The sequence below is a fragment of the Strix aluco genome, chromosome 9 (genome assembly GCF_031877795.1).
Source record: "Strix aluco isolate bStrAlu1 chromosome 9, bStrAlu1.hap1, whole genome shotgun sequence".
In the NCBI taxonomy this organism is placed as follows: Eukaryota; Metazoa; Chordata; class Aves; order Strigiformes; family Strigidae; genus Strix; species Strix aluco.
Window position 1 is genome coordinate 8,389,191 of NC_133939.1, and position 20,961 is coordinate 8,410,151.

A 20,961-nucleotide genomic window follows, 5' to 3' on the forward strand; every position below is an offset into this window, starting at 1 on the left:
CCACTACTTTCCCAACTCTCTTTCACGTTACAAACAGCTACTAAGCAACAGGAGGTTTGCAGAGAATGAGTCATTCTCATGTGGCTGACAGGCTGAGTGCAGGATGGAGATTAGTGACCTGACAATGCACAGCCCCAGAATCACTGTGCTTCCAGATAACCAACATGGTCACTGAATGCAGCAAAACTTAATAAATGATAAGTGCTTTAAAAGGGTAGAGTTGTAAGTCATGCCTTAGAATTCTCACAGATAGATGTGTTAGCCTAGAAAGATGACTACTATATGTTATGGCATTAAGCATTCCATAGCAATAAGGTTAAAGTTAACTAGCCAACAATTAAATTAGATTTTATTTAGATGGCAATATGAAATCCCTAGGCTTTGGACTGATAGTAAAAATTTTGGTAACTAAGAAGAAGGGACATGGGGCATAACCACACAATGTCAGTAATTTCCCAATATAAGCAACAGATTTTGACGTAACTGGGAGTGTTTCTGGCAGGAGACATCCTTTTCACTGAAGTTTTACTTTTTTTTTTTTTCCCCCCTCTAACAGAATAATGGAAAATAGAAAATGCATCTGGAAAAAGCCTCAGGAGTTCATCTTGACCACTCCCTTATCTCCAGGCAGGATTGACTTCTACTTCAGATGTGAAACAGGTTTGTCTGCCTTAGCCTTGTCTGGTTTTTCCCCCAACAATATTTGTATCAGACATTTTGATGGTTCATTTAGCACTTTTAACTCAAGCAAAACTCCTAGGGCACCAGACAGAGCCATTAATCCTTGCAAGAGCCCCTAAGTGAGGACTGGCCAAAGCGTATCTGTAGCATAGGTCCCTCAATCATGAATCAGCTGAAGGACAATATCTGGAAAAGAAAGAGTTGTGAGTATGAATAACCTTGGTGCCTGCATGAAAACCTTAACAGCAAGCTCTTTATTTCATCCATGAAGTCCTAGAGTGGCTGAACATCTATAGAGCAATTCAGTACAGGAAATGAACAGAAGTCATTTTTCTTGCTAAGTTTGGTAGAAATCACCTGACTCTAGAGGAAGTGTCTATGAAATCTTTTGCAAAGTACATTTTAACCTGTGAAGGGACCTGTTCAAATCAAAGCAGAGTTCTCTCATTGCCTGTTCTCTTTAAAGCTGGGCTGATTCTGTTTCCTAGTCTTAAGTAGAATTGGCTAACTTTTTTTAAAAAATTAATAATATAATCATAAAAACATTAAAATTTGCAGTACCTGCTGTCTGTGAATATTTAAATGAGTGAGTTAACTGAGACAAGTATTATCAGAAAGATAAACTACAATGTTACTGGGAAAACAGATTTTAAAGCCTGATTCCAGTGTTCAAATTGAGGAGAAAATTACAGAATTAATCCAGCCTAAATGAACAGACCACATTTCATTTTTTTCCATCAGATTTCAAGTAAAAAAACCCTAACAGCTTGTGAGTAATCCACTGAATAACAATTGTCAGAGATTACTTTCAAATGATTTTTAAAAAAAATTGTTAGATGCTCAGGCTTCTCAAGGCAATTCCAAACTGAAAAGTCAAAGAAATAATAAACTGTGAAGTATTGATTCACTTCAAAATCATAAAAGTTACTAGTGCAAGACCTTGTTATGCAAGCTATTTAAAGAGACTGAAGTGATTTCATCTATAAGTATGCATGAGTATATATGTGTGTGTGTGTGTGCGTATGTCAAAACCGCAAAAACAGTGACCATCAGAGCTCAGGGAGAAGATGTTAGACATTAGATTATTCTCCAATCTAGCAAACAAAACCATAATGGTCTATGATTAGTGGGTTATCAATTCAAATGGTTAAATGAAGGCTAGATTCCAAATAAAAAACCTGAACAGCAACAAACCAATCATTGCTGTAATCAAAAAAAAAAACTTGTAATGGCTTTAAAAAGTAAACTGTGAAATAATATAGCTACATGACACAAGAAGTCAAAATTTAATGGTGGTTTTGCCTTGCTCTGTGTTTCAAGCTGCAGTTCATTTGAAAAAAACAACCTCTGTCTGAATTAATTCGACTTTTATCAATAACTGCTAAATCAAATTTAGGATAAAGCATATGTTTGGTGATTATGCTTATCTCACCACACTGGCAAATCCAAGTTATCCAAGTAATCGAAACGTAATGTGTACCTCGCAGAAAAAACCATTTTTGTTAACAATCTCATCTTCTGGGACATTGCTAATTTTAAAGGTTTTCCTTCTATTTATTTTGCTCATATACTGTTTATATAAAGTCACTAAACACTAACAGAGATTGTTAAGTCTTTCATGAGTCAGAAGAACGGCATACAGTTTCCAATAATGAACCTGTAATTATCACGATCTCACCAACACTCATCCAACCAAGCATAGTTAAAGCAGGTTTATTTTTCACTTTGTGCTCACATAGGGAAGTAAACACATTGAAAAAAAGATGATCCAACTTCTTTTGTCAAGGGAGCACCTGTCTAGTGTTTGACTCCACTCCTGCATTCTGCTAGATACCTTCTCTGGATAAAGCTGTACCAAATTCATAGTTTCGCTCCAGTAAGTTTCCTGCAGAATCAGGACTTCAAAAATATCAAAACATCTGAGTTACTGCATAGTACCACAGCTTTTTAAAAATAGATGCAAGTTCTTACTAGTTGCAACAATTGTGTTGCACTCACACGATTACCAGCAGCCATCATATGTAATGCACCATCTGTGCGTATGTGGATTAATACCAATACTTCTGCAAGAAGCTTGAAACTAGCATAAGAGAACAGTTTGTAAGTGATTACTGATATCTTGAGACCACGTAACTGTTTCATGGCAGGGTTTCAGAGAACCTGCTGCATACTTCTATACACAATCTTCCTGAATGATGCTGCAATGATAAAGAACATTCTAACACGCTTTGCGAAGCATTTTTTCTTATTAAGATTTTGACTAACGTTTCATGAGATTCAATAGATTTGAAGGGCCTGATTTTCTGAAAAAAGCCTCTTTTTCAGAAGTTTGCAGTACCACTTTGTACTTTTTTTTTTTTTTATAAAGAACGTCAACTCATCCTTCAATCTTGCACGTGCAGTTTTACATCTGGAACTAATTAGAGACAACATTTACCTACCTACGTGATGGCATGTGCAGGTAGTTCAGAGATTTTTCTTGAATTCAGTAAGATTACTCTCCTACCAACATAAAGGAAAAGTGGCCATCCTGACACAGGTATTTTACTTGTGAGAAATGCCTTGATGAATTACATTTAATCTGAAGAGCTTTCCAATCATGAAAATTCAGAGCATTCTGTAAAGTGAATATGCTTAAATCACACATATTTGGTTTAACTCATACTGAAAAAATGACAGCAATTGCAGCGCTGTCATCATCTTAAGAAAGCAATTACAGTAAAATATTACTGTCACAACACCTCAACTTACCAGGCAATGTCCAAGGGGTTTTTAAATAGTAGGGTATAGCTCCATCTTACCATTTCAGATGTCCTGTGGTGTGACTGGAGACAATTATCAATGTCCAAAAGGAAAGAACATTTGCTTGATTCAGTTCTAAGAAGCAGCAGATAAAGTAAGCATTAACCTATCCGGACTGTATCCATTAAGCATGGACACTTTCAAGAATGTCTAACCTTAGATGAATATATCGAGTCAAACAAAAGAAGAGGCAGGTCTGAGTCTGCTAATTCTTGCTTTTATTGACTTGTCAGTTATTACTTTGAAGATAGGTATTGGACTCACAAATTTCTCTGCGGTACACACCACAGAATGAAACATAGATTTCAGTAAAGGTGCCAAAAGAAGTGTATTAGTAATGGCTTGCTTTATTTTTATCATTTGTACATTAGTTTGCTCGGAAACAAAATGCATCAAAGCAGGGCAAATACTCAATCCACTGGCTTATTTATTTATAGAACAAACACTCATGGTATAGTATCATACTTCTTCATTTTGTATACAATTTCTGCCTTTTCTGTGGTTAGGGTCCCCAGTGAGTTTTTATCAATACTAAGACTGAGTCTTATCCTTTCCACTGATCTAAAACACCAGCAATATTCAGAATTACTCTATTTATTCCCTGGGTTATGATGTCATTCATTAAAAAGAAACCTTTGCAGACTATATTATGAACTGTTCCATGAGGAACCAAGCCAATAAAGCTTGGCTTCATATTCAGAATTGCGACATCACTTCCCAGTCACCAAAATACCTCCAGCTTACCTCCCTTACCATTTTGCAAGACTTACTAACTTGTAATACTTCCAGTTCCTGCCACATCCACTAGCTCTTCTCCACCCTTTCACCTTCTAGTGAGCATCAGAACATTTGCTGGTGTGGTGAGCTCTGGACCATCCTGCATACAGCCAGCCACAGTAACCAATAGCTCCTGAGCTTCTCTTACTGACTTTTTCTCAGCAGGCAACAATAACTTGGGCCTCATCTCTACCTCGCCAGATTTCCCAACAGCTTTTAGGAACCTGTATCAATGAGGTCTTTACCACTCTATCAAGTTCAGCAAAATAGTAGAAGCAGTCACACAAACCGCATTTCCTCGGAAAGGCAGGCCAAAGCCAGCACCATTTAAAAACCTGGCATATAGACACCTCTTTTTAGCCTCTGCTTTTGCTACCATTACTCAGATGTGTTATGCCTCAGCCATGTCAGTAGCTCTCCAGTGGAGTAAGACACTGTTCATTTTACATAGAAGTGGTATAACAAATGAGCAGGCAATCATTCAGCTTTCAAAGGACATTGCTGCTTTTCTTCTTCTGCATTCAGTCACTCAACTGCCCTGAATGAAATAAGAACATGAAAAATGTGGGGTGTTTTGAAAGTACAAATAAAAGCATCCACTACAAATGTTTGTATTGATTTAAGTTCAGAATAAAATTTAAAATCCACATATATGGCCAATGACTAACAATATGTAGTCCAAACACATTTCCATTAAGAAAAATACTACTGGAAGAGCATGATGGAACTCAGTAGTGTTCTGTCTCCACCACAGACTCATATTGCAAAACAGGAGTTGAAAAACTTGCCTATGTTACTTATTAACCATTCTCATGTGATCAGTCTGGTGATAGATTTTAAGGGTCATTTAGAATTTATTTTCTAACACCTCTTTCAAAAGCGTACGCATGGGGGTACACATAAAAACATGTACATACACCAACTGATTAATGCAATCTGTATTTAGTTTCTGTAACTCAGCATTTAACAAGACACCAGTAACTTATTGCCTCCCAACCTTATACATATCATTCACTAGTTTATTTTTTTCGTTTTGCTTTTGAAATCTTTCAAAACCCTAAAACCCTAGGGAAAAAAGTGGACAGATCACATACAAAAGATCTTTGGCTGAAAAAAAAGGTTGTGGCTTCAGAGTTACCTCACTTTGTAGCAGCTGAAGATCTGCCTCAGAATTTATACAGCAAACATACCAATTTTCAAGTGCTATTATGAAGAGCTTTGTAATTTCTTAAGTCAGAATAATTGGTGTGAGAAAAAAGAAGCTGACAGAATAGAAAGAAATTGGGAGAGAAAAAGAACCCTGGACAATAAATTACTTGTAACATCATTTCTCCAGTTTCATTCCCCACAAACTCTCCAGTGGAAAACAAAGAGTGAAATGAAGCACCACTAGTTCTCGTTATTATCTACAGATAGCATAGAAAATTTAGAATTTCTTTAGGACAGTAGTTTGAAGTTAACCCAGCCACAGGTCCACACTGACTCAATCACACAACAGACTTCCCAGCAAGGCAAATGGGGGAGCCTCAGATGGATAGTTGTGCTACCTGTTATGTGCTGTGCAGGGAGATACGGGCTCCTTAATTAAGAAACCTACGCATAACTGAAACAAACAGCCTCTGAAGGTAGACCTGTACAGAAAATGTGTAGCAGAAAAAACCTACGTAGATGGAAGAGCTTCTAAGTGGGTGAAAGACTCCTAATACTTAACACATGCCTCTTGTGACAAGAGGTTTATAGAAGAGCAAATTAATAAAAAAATAAATAAAAAATAAATAATAAAAAAAATAAATTCAAGATTTCTTTTAAATTATATCTGTTACTGCCTGCCGGAGATCGTCCTCTAAACTGAACAAATCTTTCTGAATTATTTATTGCAAAGAGTAATGGCTATGAAATCTATACCTTAATTCAGTGCTTGAGTATTTTAAACACTGCATTTTTCCTGTTACATTCATAATACAGATGGCCCAAATGTATTTCAACCCATGGTTCATCTACTATTAGGGGAAAACCCTGATCCTCAGGTTTGGCTGTTATTTTTTGTAACTTGTGACTGTTTAACCAAAATCTCTTAATATCAACAACAGAGTGAATGTGCTTCTGCAATAGCTATTGCAGAATAAACAGTTCTTTATAGTGAGATTCCTAGTATTGCTTCTGTTTGTAATCTTTGCAAATATTTAACTCCCATCCAATTAGGCACAAATTCTGAACAATGAGACACCTTGACTCACGGCATCTATAATGCAGATAAGTCTCTACGTTCCTTGTTCGCTTAGCTTGTTAACTTATAGGGACAGGGAGCATGTCTTGCAATATTTGTACACGATCAAGTAGAGCAGAGACTCTGAACTCTACTGTAATACCAAACACTAACAGTTTTAATGTGGATCTGTTGTTCCTTTCAAGCAAATATGGAAATTAAAGGAATACCCAAAGCTGTATCTCAGCCACACCAATCCTGTGAAAGCAATGACTCACCTAGTAATGGCTTTCCATAAATTAGGCAGATAAAAATGGGTAGGAAGCGTGAAAGCATTAACACTTCCTGTAGTGTAAATTCTCTCGCTGCATGTGAAGAAAATCCAAGGTGTCAGCACCCGTCATGTTTAGCTATGTTGTTAATAATTCACATCTTCCTCCTTTGGAGCGTATGGTTTTAGAATGAATCATTCTCTATTTCCTTTTTCAAATGAAAACTGAGGTTTTGCTGCTCACTAATTCCATATGTCTTCTTCCCAGCTACCAAAAGAGAAGAAATTAATATGGGTAATTGCGTGTGATGCCAGCATCATCTCCTAGTAGTTGCAATGCTTTGTATGTTACCATCTTCTATACATCAGCACTGAAATGGAAATGATTGGTGACAAAATTGACAATATACAAAAGAAAAGCCATACATAGATTTGAGAAACAAAAAGAGATGGAAGAGAAGGAGACACTGCATGTCTGTACCCGTGAATGGTCTTTGGGAGTAGCACTCATTTTTACTCCACAGAGCAGGTCCGTTGCTCTAGGCCGGGCAGAACAGCACACGCCTAAAGAGCACCACTGTGATTGGTACATGATAAAATAAAGGTTGAAAACTGAAATTTCAGGACCAGTATCTAAACTTGGCTGCTGAGCTAAGATGGGTGGTTTAAAAAAAAAAAAAAAAAAAAGCAAGCCTTTGTTCAGTATCCTGGTTCATTGCTCTTGAAGGAATCAAGGAATTTGCTAATTATGAAGTGCCAGGCTACTAGCCCTTGTATACACACATCTGTATAGGCCCAGAATGTAACTGGTAAGCAGCAATTGCTGCAGAGTTTGGTTAAGCTCCACAACTCTATTTTAGATACTAAAAGCAAAAGATACAACCATAGTGCCAGACATAACATGAAGTGCACAATTTTCTCATGACACAGAAAGGCCTATAACAGACTGATTCTCCTAGAAAAGGCGGGAGAAGCATGGGCCTCATACTCAGAGCTGGTAAAGGCCTCAATACTATAATAATTCTTGACAGATAGTGTAAGTCACCCAATGGCAGCTGTCCTTCAATTAGTGTTCCTAAATTTTGTTGGCATCCTATTATCAAGAATTCTGAATATCAAGTATTCAGGTCAAGGTCTTTTATCTTCTCATTTCTAGATGGGTACAGTTAAAAAATTTTTAATTAAAACCATTTGTTCTATCCAACCCACTCTTGCTGCATCTAGTTCCCATCACTTTTTGTTTCTCTGGTCTATACTACACCAAACTAAACCAGAACTTAAGAGAATAGATGATAAAAGTGCTCTGATATTAATAACTTAATTTTATACTCATGTTGCTCTACTCCTTCTGGAGTATGCACCTACTAGAACCTATTCCTTTACATAATTCTTTCTTGTCATGGGGACAGACATGAGGAGTCTCTTGAAGCTGCTGTAAAACAAGGAAAAAGAATTTCTAGTTTAAAGTGAAGCTAACAAAAAGAATGACTTCCAATTTTATTTTTAATTTAGTTAAACATATTTAATTTGAAGTTGCCTGTGAGCTGGAAGCAACACAGTTCCTACATCAGTCCAGCCACTTCTTGGAAGTTAAAAAAAAAAAAAAATCACATGGCAGAGAAGCACACACAAAGCACAGGCAGTGTTAATGAGAGAGGTCTGGGAGACCAAGATTTACCAGGGCCTTAATCCCTCCCTCAGCACATCTGGTAACAACACCTTCTCATAGCATACGGTCACAGGCAAAACACTGCACTTCTAAATATACTCCAGTATTGATCTGCTCTCCATCAGATCATCAATACAGAGGTGTCCCACATGTGCAAACTTTTCTTGCTTCCAGTCACTATACAAATCTACTGCCTTTTTCAAAATAAACTTCTGTAGACAGAAAGACAAGAAGGGCAGGTTGTTTCTTAGGAACTGTAAAAAGGCAAATGAGAATCTGACCCAAGACAGAGGGCAAGTAGGTGTCGCTAAGAAGGACAGGCAACAAACACTGGGTTCTCACTCAATGTACACATCACTGTCAATCCAGGAAATAACCAGCAGGTTTGTGGAGATGCAACTGCTCAAACATGTAGAGAAATAAACCAGAGGGGCAAACAGCAACACCTACAGATAGTTCTGGGTGGCTGCCTATCACTCAGTAGATCCACCACTTACTTTGTAATTAGTGCAGGTGAACCTCCTGGTGCATGTAAAGTTCCCAGGGACTTCTGCTCTGTGGTGGGACTGGAGGAAGGATGGGTGACTAAATTGGACAAGGGAGGTGCGGCTTCTGCTCTGCCACAGAAACCCAGCATAAATTCGGACAAAAGTCACCTGATCCCAGCTTCTTGAGAGGCATTTCAAATGTCTGATTCCCACTGATGTGTGATCTCTGAGGATCCATCTTTGTGCCTTAGCTGTAGTTCTCTGTTTCTATTTCTGTATGACTGTGAGGCATCAAACACTGCAGCAATGAAGACGACACATAGATACCTATAGCAGTACAGATGATCTTTGATAACAATAACCCGAACAAAAGTTTTTCCAGAGTTCTTCATTCATCAACATTTTCTAGTTCACCAGAAGGGTTTCTGCTTTTTTTTTCTTTGATAAACTCCATATATGTTTGACCCTAGCAGGACCTAATCAGACTATTAAAGTGACTTTAAGAGTTATTACATCAGTCTTGCGTCAGTCTGAGAGGGTCTGGTTGCACTACAGGGTGCATTAGGCTGTAGGCACCAGCACAGAGCACTGCAATAGAGCAGGAATTCAGGACTGCAACTCCAAGGCTACCTCAGCACTGTGTAAGTGGAGGCTGTGCCAGGCTTGAGGAAAGAAATCCCTATTGCTGCTAATAGCCCTTTAGCTACAACATATAATCTCAAGTACTTAGCTAGCCATCTAACTATCCTTTATCTCCAACAAAAAAATACTCTTTACTATTTTCCTCTTTTGTGTTTGAATCTACTATTCTCTTCAGGTTTTTTTTTTACCTTGTCATAATCCATTAACTTCGTGTGCTTTGATCTTTCCATAGGGAATTTATTTCTCTCCTCAAAGATCTTTTCTAGTGAGAAGATATTTTCCCCAGTTCATAGCTCCAGTTCCCTTAACATGTCACAGCAAGACAGCTTTTTTCTTTTTTTTCTTTTTTAAAAATTTATTAACAATTAAGAAATCAAATTTCAAATTAGAAGTGAGCCAGGCAAGTTTATTTCTGATGGTATAAGATGTGGCCTCTGATGAAAAATCAAAAAGATAGACATTCTGCACACACTGCTGGAGCACATTCACTCCATGAAAGGTTTTGCCAGGCAGAGTAGTTACAGGAGAGCAAAGATAGCCAAAGGTAGTCGGAGTTAGTCATAGATCAAAGGTGAGGAAAGAGGCAAAAAACAAAGAGCAAGGCAGAGATGGTTGTGTTTTACCCCAGTAACCCACTTTACGTGAGCCTCATTGGACTAGAACATCTTTCCTTCTACCACCATCATGCTATTACAAGCTGTTGCCCCTCTGTTTTACTCACCACTTAACTGGTACTTGCTATCCTATGTATCACCAAACACCAGGCACACTTGCAGGGGTTACAAAGAACCATGAATAGCAGAAGCCACCACCCTGAAGCCACCTTCCCAGCCAAACAGTGAATAAGGGTTGTTGCAAGCTGTTTTATTTCCTAGTACTTTGAGAGAAGAAACATTGAGGAAGAGGACAAAAGTCTTAATTTCTTTTAAAATTTCTGGGGCATTGTGATGGAGACACAATCCCACACTAACTCAATTCTGAAAGACAAATTTGGAGGACATCAGCAAAGGGAAGACATTCATTAAAGTTCTGGAACAATCATAAGCATGTAAGAGAACTACATAAATCATCTTTACTCACTTATGCTACTCAGCTTAAACCAGGATGTTCTATCTTCTCCCTTAATTCCCATTAGCAGCTGCTAATTCTGAAGAAAAAAAATAATCCATAAAATATATACAATGGCTATATTTGTCTTAGTTTTCCAACAAGATTTTAATTCTTCTTTGGTTCATTTGTTTATATGGTGTAAATCTGTGCAGTGCTGAAGTTGCCAATACCACTGTCTTTAAGACACAGAGGGGTATTTTGATTGGTTTTAGCCTATTAAAACCATTACCCTAATTAAAATTCACTGTTTGTTCCCCCAGGTAAAAAAGCTCTGTCTTGCAGACAGGTGTTTTTAGAGGGAAATCTCTCACTCCCTCTTCAAAGAGTTTTCAACCTTATGCATTCACTTGAACTTTCAAATCACTGCCTGCTTCTCCGATCCATGTTGTTGCTGGGGCCCGGTGTACCAGATATGAGAGACCCAGGGCCTGTGGGCCATTTACACATTTCTCTTGATTTCAGTCAATTGTATATGGCTAATACAGGACTATTGCTATATTCCAAGAATCAGTTTGCTTTACTTACATGTATATTACAGACTGGGGACAAGAAGGAATTAAAAAGATGCTGGGTGCATCCTCTTCTACCTAGTATGGTATTGTACAGTGCACAACCTTTGGCTTTTATGAACAGGGCCAGTTCCTGCGCAGTCAATAGCCACACACTCTCCCCCTCTCTGGAGTGTATTTTCTATTTCTCTGATGCTATAGACTCTTGACTTAAAATAGTTGTTATTGTTTTGTTGCCATTAAACTCAGTAAAAGGATACCTCCACACTGAGTAAAGTGAAGTACTACTGGGAAGAAGTGAGTACTCTTCAAAGCCAGATCGCCTGAACTGGGACAGCAGCCACCTCAGTGGACTGGAGATGAGGCCCCAAAACTGGGAGGCTGAATTCCAATATTTTAATTTGTCAAACAACTTCTCCGTTTCAGATAGTCTGAAAAATAAACAAAACAAATTGCCTACCCCAAAACAAGCCATCTAATGCACACACATGCAAAAAATACCAACCTCTTGGGATTTTATTTCTAAAGACAGAGCACAAGACTGAGTTGTCGAACAGAACATACTTTGCACCATAACACTCATATGGAGAATAGCTTTTGCACAGCATCATGGAAACATCTAAACTGGGCATTCTCTATACACATTTGCACAAAGCAGCTGTCATTAAAAACATCAGCAATTTGAAAACAATCTGCATGCTCCTAGGAAGAGGTGTTTGTTCCTGTGCTGAATATCTTCTCACCTAGAAACCTCACACTTCTCATGGAGTATTAATATCCTCTCTCGTAATCTTTCTAAGGTCAACTCACTTGTGTTTCTGATCTCCAAGTTAAGCATCCTGAGCATTTATCCGAATACGCCCAAGAGCAAGTTTTATATAAAATCTATGGTGTACTTGGAAATACAAAATACACTACATTCTGGAAAAGTAAAGGCTTCTCGAGAAGAACTCTCTTTTGGTTATGGCAGGAACGGGAAGGAATTCCCAGTTCCAAGCATGCCCCATTACTTGGCCAGAGGTCTAGTAATCAAAGATAACTGAAAAACGTCCTGGAGTCTATGTCCTGTCCTTTCCTTTCCTTTCCTTTCCTTTCCTTTCCTTTCCTTTCCTTTCCTTTCCTTTCCTTTCCTTTCCTTTCCTTTCCTTTCCTTTCCTTTCCTTTCCTTTCCTTTTCTCTTTTCTTTCCTGGGAAAAGAGAGCCGACTACAGTATCTTCCCTTTGTTCCACTTTGAAGACAGGAGGACAGACACAGCACTAATTTCTGTCTCTGTGCAATACTGAGGCAGTGTGATGTCTAGTGTAGCAGTGGGTCGTGCATCCCAGTCTATCCTTGTGTCCTCTTCATTCAGTCTCTCTGTAGCTATAGTAAAAAGGAAGCAGAAGCAATCTCTTCCATCCCAAAGACATGTGATCCCTGATTCAGCCCTGCTCTAGGGCTCACTGATAGATACGGGTTAGCAGTAGAAGCAACAGTATGATGCTGCTGTTTGAGATGTGAGATTAAAGTAAAAGAAGCCTTCTCCATCCTGACAATTCTCATTTTTCTGTACTGCTCCTGAGAAAAGGACTTACAAGGTTGGAGCTTGACAGAGCAGAAAATGCAAAGGCTTTTCAGAAATTCAAAAGGTCTATTTGCCACAAGAAGAGTCAAGGCCCTCACCTTAATTCCTCACATATTCTAAATTAACTGTCTTCTGACCTCAGCCTACAACGAGTCTTTTCTCTTATGAAAGAATGAATTCAAGTTTGCCTAGTTTGTTCTCTCAGAGACAGCCGAGAAGAATAAACACAGATTATTCTACTTTGACCAAATTAAAGGAAATTGTAGCTCAGAGCAGAGGGATTCCCTTTGTTTATTTGACAACACAAGGGAATTACTGTGATCCAGTCTCCTGTCACCACTGACAGCCTGTTTGCTATCTTTATGCTGTTAGAGCCCCAAAACACATGCTACCATCCCAGTACAGGTTCAAAGGAAGGCCCTTTCCAAGGGAAGTTAGGCTAGGAGCCCTCTGTCACTCGGAGCTGTAGTAGATGCTTGCTGGTGGGTGAATCTATAACCAATCTGTACCAAGCCACCTCCAGAAGGGAAAAGTCTCAAATACAGGTGGACAAGTCACATTCACCCCTGGGAAGTTGCAGGGGAAGGCAGGTTTCAAGACAGACCATCTGCAGGTTAACAAGGGACCACAGCGAAAACAACAGAAAACCGTATTCAGCATATGAGTCACCGCCTCAGACACCTGGCTGCCGGAGACTGTTATGTGACTGTGCTGTCAAGAGACTGAATGTTGGCTCAGTGCAGCAAGCTGCAAGTGTAAACACCTATATTTGTCTCCTCTTCCCCATACGCTCACCAAGTTGCTATCCCCTGTTACTTACAATACTTCCCCACCACCCTTCAAATAAGAGGAGTTTCTCATTTTTTATCTTAAATCCCAGATGACTTTTTTTTTAAAGACATGAAGAAATCTTTACCATGTACTTTCCTTTGCTATTTACATGCATAATCCCATAAACAACCAGCACAGTTTCAAAGTAAAACAAAGATTATAGAAATAAACATAAACCTTTAGGAAAAATCCTTTCAACTAGAGGAGTTTTGCAAATGGTTACATATATCCAGTGAGGCACAACTACTCAGGTCCAGGCTGGGGGAACAGCTGCCTTCACTGTAAGCCAGATTCAGCCCCACAGACAAGCAACGCTAGAACAAACCCAGAGACAAGCACCATCATCAAACTAAAAAAAAAAAAAAAAAGGTGCAGTTTTAAATTAAATAAACATTTGGCTAGTCACTGGTTAAGTTTTATTAAATGTTTTACAATATTTGGGGCTTTCTCAGGTTCACTCAGCAAGGTATGTAATGCTTAATTCATTAGGAGTTACCTTCTGAACTACATTTTTTCTACTTTTTTCAATGTTTTCCTTCAAGTTACACAATGCTACTGCAGCACCTCAAAATGAAAGTACCTTGTACAGAATGATCTAGCTCTGACCTGAGCCTGATCTAGAGCCAGTAGCCATGTTACCTCTGAGGATTTTGGGTTTAACTTCCCAAACAGATATGACCTCTTGGACTCCTTTTCCCTTTGCTGGGTAGCACTTAATCTTCTAAGGGACTTCAATACTAGCAACCATTCAGTACAATCAAACTTAAAGTTTCTTGGAGTTCTTTTACTTGCTGTGAGAACTACAGATTCCTCCAAGACTAAAGCAAGTTACTTAGAAGTCTTAGTACCTCTTGTTCAGTGACAGTGCACAGGAACCAGAGTATTTCTGAGAAAGGAACTCTGATCTTCTCTCTAGGTACAATGCTTCCTCCCCCAAGGTGCAGGACCCCTCCTGATTCATCCACACTCTCTGACTTGTTAAGCTCTTTCTTATGCCAAAATACAGAGAGTGTTTGATCCTGTAATTGTTATGTTTTAGTCTAGGTCAAAGTGCCTTCTTTCTGCACGCCAAGTTTCACCATCCAGTCTGCTCATGAAATAGGAAGGTCTGGGAGAGGGGCTCAGGACTGAAAACAGGCTTTATTTCTAAAACTGTGGTGGTGAAGGAGATCCTCAGCAAGTGGCTATCTGTGAGTCAGCAGCAAGAAAAATATCAACTTGCATAGTTTATAACTGGCTTTGCCAGGTGGGGGTTAAACAAAAAAAACCACCTGGCAGCTGTGATTTCTGTTAGGAGATCATTCTACTGCTGAAACATTTCAGTCTCTGCACAGAACTTAAAATCAAATCTGCTCACTCCCCCCTAGAGTTAACCACATAAAACTGATTGTCACAGCAAGGGTGATGAACATGTTAAGTCAAGGGTCTTTGCTTTAACATCACTGCTGTAGCCACACATCAGTTATGAAGATGAAATACAAGAGACCATGTTGCTTCATGTACATGAAGCAATTGAGAACTGACACGAACAATGTGCAGGTCAGCATCAACATGCCAAGACACATGGGGCATATTCTGCCTTTCCATTCCCTTCTCCTAGTCTCCCTAAAATGTTCAATGCAAAGAGAAAAGCGTCCAAATGTTAAGTGACTTGAAATGTTTTTGTATTTATATCATCTAGTAAACAAAGGTGCTGAAAAATGTCACTGTGTGATCTTCGTACATGTGTGGGAGACAATATCACAGCTGTCAGGGAATGACTGTACAGCTCCTTGCTGGAGAGAAGTAGTCAAACATTTCAGAAGCAGACTTTTATAGCCTGGTGGGATCTCTTCTAAACACTTGGGATATCCAGACCGTCGACTGCTTCCAGGAAGATATCTGCTGATTCATCCTGGCAGTACCCACTCCCAAGCTGAGCTCTCACCGGATCTCAATCAGCAGAAAGGCTCTCAACCGCAGCGCTGACACCAGCTCAGAGAATTCTGCCTTGGAATTCTTGGGTAGGCTGATGGGCTATAAGTCATCATCAAATCTCAGTCAGCTTTTGAAGTGTAGGAAACAACCAGATACCCAAAATCTTCTGGAAGGACTGTTCTGTCACTCAGTATACTTGTGACAGAAAACAAACAAAGCTTTATTTGTACACAACTGTCCCCTGCAAATATGAGTCCTTGGCCAGAACCAATTCTAGCAAATCATGCCTGCAGCATCTACCACTCTCACCCTATACAAGGGATGCAAGGTCATTCTGCCAGAGTTTTGCTTATTGATGCTCACTCTGATGCCAATTTAGGAATCTTTGCATTTTTACCAATAGGCAAAGTCCGATAATCTTGTGGTAACTGTTTTCTAAGACTTGATCCCACTCAGGATCTTCGGCAGCACGAAGTGCCATGCCAATCAGTTTAGCAGCTTGGTGATAGCACAAAGTGCTCTATGTGTTTCAGGGTTAGATGACAACTTTGGTTTTGCTGCTATTGATTAAAGCTCTTTGTTTCTTTGCTTCCCCTCCCCTTTCCCCATCTGAATTGTCACCAGGAGACAGCTGTTGGGTACAGCTGTTCGCTCGGTGCACACACTGGAAATGGACACTACTGCAAACACATGAAGGAAAGAGAAGGGGGAACCATTCTCTACCAGATCTATTGGCAAATCTAGCTGGAGTTCAGGAAGCTTTCCCACAGATCAACCTAAAAGGGTGTGTATGTGAGAGAGAGAAAGGGGAAGAGAGATTCTTTGGTCTCTTTTTTTCAGTGTTATTCAGGATCACTAAGAGCAGTAAGAAATGTCCAGTCTTAGAATTCCCCTCTAAACTCCAAAATAACGTACAAAACATTATCCCATGCGGTAGTCTGTGCCAATAGCTGGTGGATAACAGATCAGGCTTTCAAGCAGCAGTGCCCTTTGCCTTACTGCAGCACACTGTAATTAAGGCCCTGAGTAGGGCCAGATTCACTCGCATGATAAAGAGGAGCTATTTTTGTATGTGAATTCAAATGAACAAATGTAATTTCTAACCATTAACCTCCTGAAGTAGATAACAAGTGGGTTTAGGGATAATTAATGATTTTCATAGTTTCCAGGAAAGCTTTACCAGGACCCATATATTTCTAAAATGCTGGCACATTGCCAGACTCAGGACCGCAGTATCTAAAAGGGCAACTAGCGCAGTACAACACCCCCCACCTCCCAGAGCCCGCACCCCAGCCTTTCTGTGAGATGCTGAGAAGCCTGTGGAACCAATCTTCCTTCACAGAGCCACACTTCTCTTATATAGGCAACCATGTCTCAGCAGAGCTGAGTACTTTGGGTGCATTGCTCACTTTGAAGGTTCAGAGATTGATTCCAGCAAGAAGTGCAGCTGACAAGGCTCACTGGAAAAGCTCGCTCCTCACTTCTTCTCTAGAGGTACATGAAATCTAGACTGAGAAAGGAGATCTGAAGAGGCAGGGAAGATGCTGGGCTAAGAATCTGTCCTGCTTCTGACAGCCCAAAACCAAGAAGTACCTGCTGCCAGCATGGCTATAAGGAGCACTCTCTGCTGAGCATGCCCACAGAGCTCCTGTAGGCTCCGCAGTCGAAGGATCCACCTCCACATCTGTGCCCTGAAGCAACACAGTCCTTTGTGCTAATTCAACAGCCACCATCTTGCTAGATAAACCAGGGATTAAACCCACCAATTTCATTAGTTACAAACTGAGCTGCAAAAGCAACAGCCCTGTAGCAGTGGGTCACAACTCCTGTCTTGGTGAGCACACCACTCCTTGGTAACTTTGCCTGCTACCAACAATTCCTCTCCCTTCCAGTCTGCTGCGAGTGACAGTGAGATTTGCTTCTCCTCTGTTACAGATCCAGACACCCTAACGATATAAGCATATATGGTTTTATTAAAGTGTGCACTCTGCACTACTAAGACAACATTTACAGGGGAACAGAATGATGGCTTTTTTCAAACCACCAAGCCACTGCAAGACATGGTGTAGAGAGATGGGAGCAGACACCAAGCTAGGGAATATTGCATGGAATATGAAAGATGAGAGAAAGCTGGCTTGCAGGGAACCTGGGTTTTGTTCTCTGTGGGAGGAATATGAACTTTTGCGTTCAAGCCAAGTTTAATAATGCATTCCAGTGATCTGCTTTTTTTAAAAAAAAAAAAAAAAATCCCACATTTCCTCCCTTCCTGAATACCATATGTTTTCTCCTTCTATTACAGGTATTTCTGTAGCATCCACTAGCAACAGGTTGAAGATGAAAGTGCTACCAAGTTATCACGGACGAAAAGTCAAAGTCTTGAATATTTGGGAAACAGCCAAATGTTAGTTTAATTAACCTCAACATATTCAATTTTGACTGACCTTTTCAAACAGAATTGCAGAAGCACTGAGGTTGGAAGGAACGTCTGGAGACCATCTAGTCCAATCCTCTGCTCAAAGCAAGGTCCACTACATGAGGTTGCTTAGGACACTGTCCAGTCAGATTTTTTTAATATCTCCAAAAACAGTTCGCAAAACATCTCTCCTGAACAAGTGCACTACAGTCCTTTAAGTTATTTAAAACCAAATTTTGCAACTTCATTTCAAAGAATGCAAAGAAGTCTTTTGATAATTTTCTAACATAACACATTTTCCTACATCCAGAATGGGAAATAAGAAAAACCTTTTCTCTACAATGACTGCATTTTTAATACTGTTCAATTTTTCAATTTCATTTTCCAATTAAAATTTTAAAACTTCGGTATATAAACTCCCATCTGGATTTGGTGTGAGCATCTTAAAAGAAAATCAGCATCTATCCAGTATCAGGCACTAACAACAATTCAGTACAAGGCTTAGCACTATTTCCTCTCTTCAACTCTTTTCTAGACCACGTAAGGACTTTTGTAAATTCTGTGGACTCTTCCTTTCCTACTTAGATTCCAGCATAAGGACAGTGAAGCAGGACACGTCACAGCCTCTGGTGTATTCCCACCACCCACCAGTTCTGTTTCTGTCTCCAGCTTTCTGCAAAGGCTATCTCAATTCTGGATAGTATTGACATGTTTCATAATAATAAAAACTCCAGTGAAGTTCGCAGCACTGACTCCTCACAAACTGTCAGCTATTTGGTGCTTATAAAAATGAGTGAAATACAGCTATGATGTACAAATATGTGGTGACAGCTCTTGATTCCAATACATTTACTGGTTTACATTTAGAGAGCACTGCAATGTTTTAAATATACTTCAAAAAACAAACAAACAAAACACAAAAACCAACAAAAAGCCCCACAATTCCTGAAACAAATGTGGTTTTGATCTTCTAAAGGTCATCATAGGAGAATCCCTATTTTCTAGAAGTCTCTTTTGACTCTGTGGTACTGAGTCCAGCAGGTGTAAGTTAACACCCGATAAATTAGATTTCTGTCTAATGTACTCTGAAACAGAAATGCCTTCATTTTTCTGCATACTTCTCATTAAATTTTGTATCTCAAGAGATCAAGGAACTTAATCACGTAATTCTGATCATTTGGTCAGGAACTTCCATTCTAATTATTTCACCCAATACAGAAGCTACAATATAATTACAACTGACAAAACACTTACTTGCAAATATACAGACAGATCAATGAGTTGCTACTTTACACAGAAAAACATAAGGCTGTCATAACGGAGCAGTTTAAAAAAAAAAAAACACCTTGCAATCATTTGGTGGTTGTTCAGTGGAAAATGGAAAAGAGTTTAGAGGGCTCAAATACAGACATCAGGGAAAAAGGAATCGCACCATTTAAAACACACCAGCCTAGTTAATTGCTGGTAATGGCTACGAATAATGACAGTAGAGAGTACTGAATGACGTAGGTGAGAGGATATTCTCAAAATTGTAATTGCTTAAAATGAGCAGTTCAGTCAATTTGAACTTTTTTGGGACAGTCTGTACTGCCCCTTCCAGAGCACCAGAAATATTTGGCTGAAGCTGTCAGCGAGAATCTTCCACGTGTTCTGCATCCTACAAATGGTGGCAGAAGGGAGTGGAAGGAAGGGGAGAACAGGTTTAATACATTGCTCTCCTTTTTTCAACTGTGCCTGTTCACCCTGGGAGCATTCTGTACACACACATGCACACAAACACGCGTTTGCCTGGTGCTCTACAGCCCGATTATTGATTTTTCAGGAAGACAGTAATTATGTAAATAGCATCTAAAAAGGGGGAATGCTCCTTTGGCAGACCGATTCAGCTTCCACTACAGCCACTTTAAGTGTCCTGTAAGTCACACCACAGCTGGAACTATCTATGCAAAATGCCTGGAAGCCAACAGAAACAGTGATGGCCGATGCATAGCAAAATGAATGAGCACAAAGTCACAAGGAAAGGGACCACCAAACTCAACATATTTGGGTTTCATCTACCTCATTAGCCTATTTTGAAGAATGTTTATCATGACACATATTCACTTTGTCTGTACTTGTCACATATAATTCCCAGTTGCTCCCAGTCTGGGATTATTTTCTTTGCCAAGGCCCTCAAGACACCATTCAGTTTGATGCCTACACTTTCAAACACTCATCACCCAAATATCCAAAAGATTTATGACCTACTTGGGCCACCCTTATTTCAAATGGCAAGTAAGTGTATCAGGAATAACAATGTGAGCTGGCAGCATTTATTTCTAATACGTGAATAAGATCCCTCCCTGCATGATGCCACAGAAGAGCAAGTCAGGGAAAGTAAACAATGAACAAAACACATACATCCCTCTGTTGATGTTCCAAAGCTGCAGACTTAACAACAGCTCCTATTCCTAATGCCCTTACTCAGAGCTGTGAGCCTTAGAACCAGCAAACAAGGGTCAGAATAGAACCATGCTGAAAATGAGTCCTTCCCCCTTCTCAACATCCTCTCCTCATGTACACAGTCCCGCTCCACTGAGTACAGTGATTATTTTCACTACAAGCTCCATTACATCCCTTAAATGAGAACAACCACCCACTTACTCTTAGCTATGCTTGTGTGAACCGATACTACAAGACCCTCAAACCACTGGTCCCTCTGGCTGACTATAGCGGAGGGAAAAATGTCAGAAAATGTCAAGACTGAATCTAGCTTCTCTGGGTCCGAGGCAGCTGGCCACCAGATGTAAAACCCTGCAGAACTCCAGTGGACTCAAATCTTTCTGCCACCATGGATTTCCGGAGCTCTTTTGGAACATATTTCTAAGGGAATACAGACACTTACCAGCATGGAACAGCTGCGCCACTTAGGAAATTTACCCCTCCGTTTCATGCTGGTCACACATTCCTAGGACATGCACTAGCTGTATGCACTTTTGCAAGCCACTAAAACTCCCTAAAAGCAGTGGATCAGGATTGTGTAGAGAACAGTACTAAATCAGTTTGCCTCTGCTGATCAGTACAGGAGAAGGGCAGGGTAG

At 39.7% G+C, this 20,961-nt stretch overlaps 1 protein-coding gene and 1 long non-coding RNA gene across 2 annotated transcripts in view; one reads left to right on the forward strand and one right to left on the reverse strand.

The window, feature by feature from the left end:
• The window catches only part of VAMP2 (vesicle associated membrane protein 2), a 56,015-nt gene that overhangs the window by 31,613 nt on the left and 3,441 nt on the right, over positions 1 to 20,961 (reverse strand). The gene's annotated exons all lie outside the window — the stretch shown is intronic.
• LOC141927364 (uncharacterized) lies at positions 306 to 18,212 on the forward strand. The gene is made up of 3 exons (XR_012624369.1): positions 306 to 443; positions 557 to 660; positions 17,768 to 18,212. It is a non-coding gene; the product is annotated as an uncharacterized LOC141927364 (long non-coding RNA).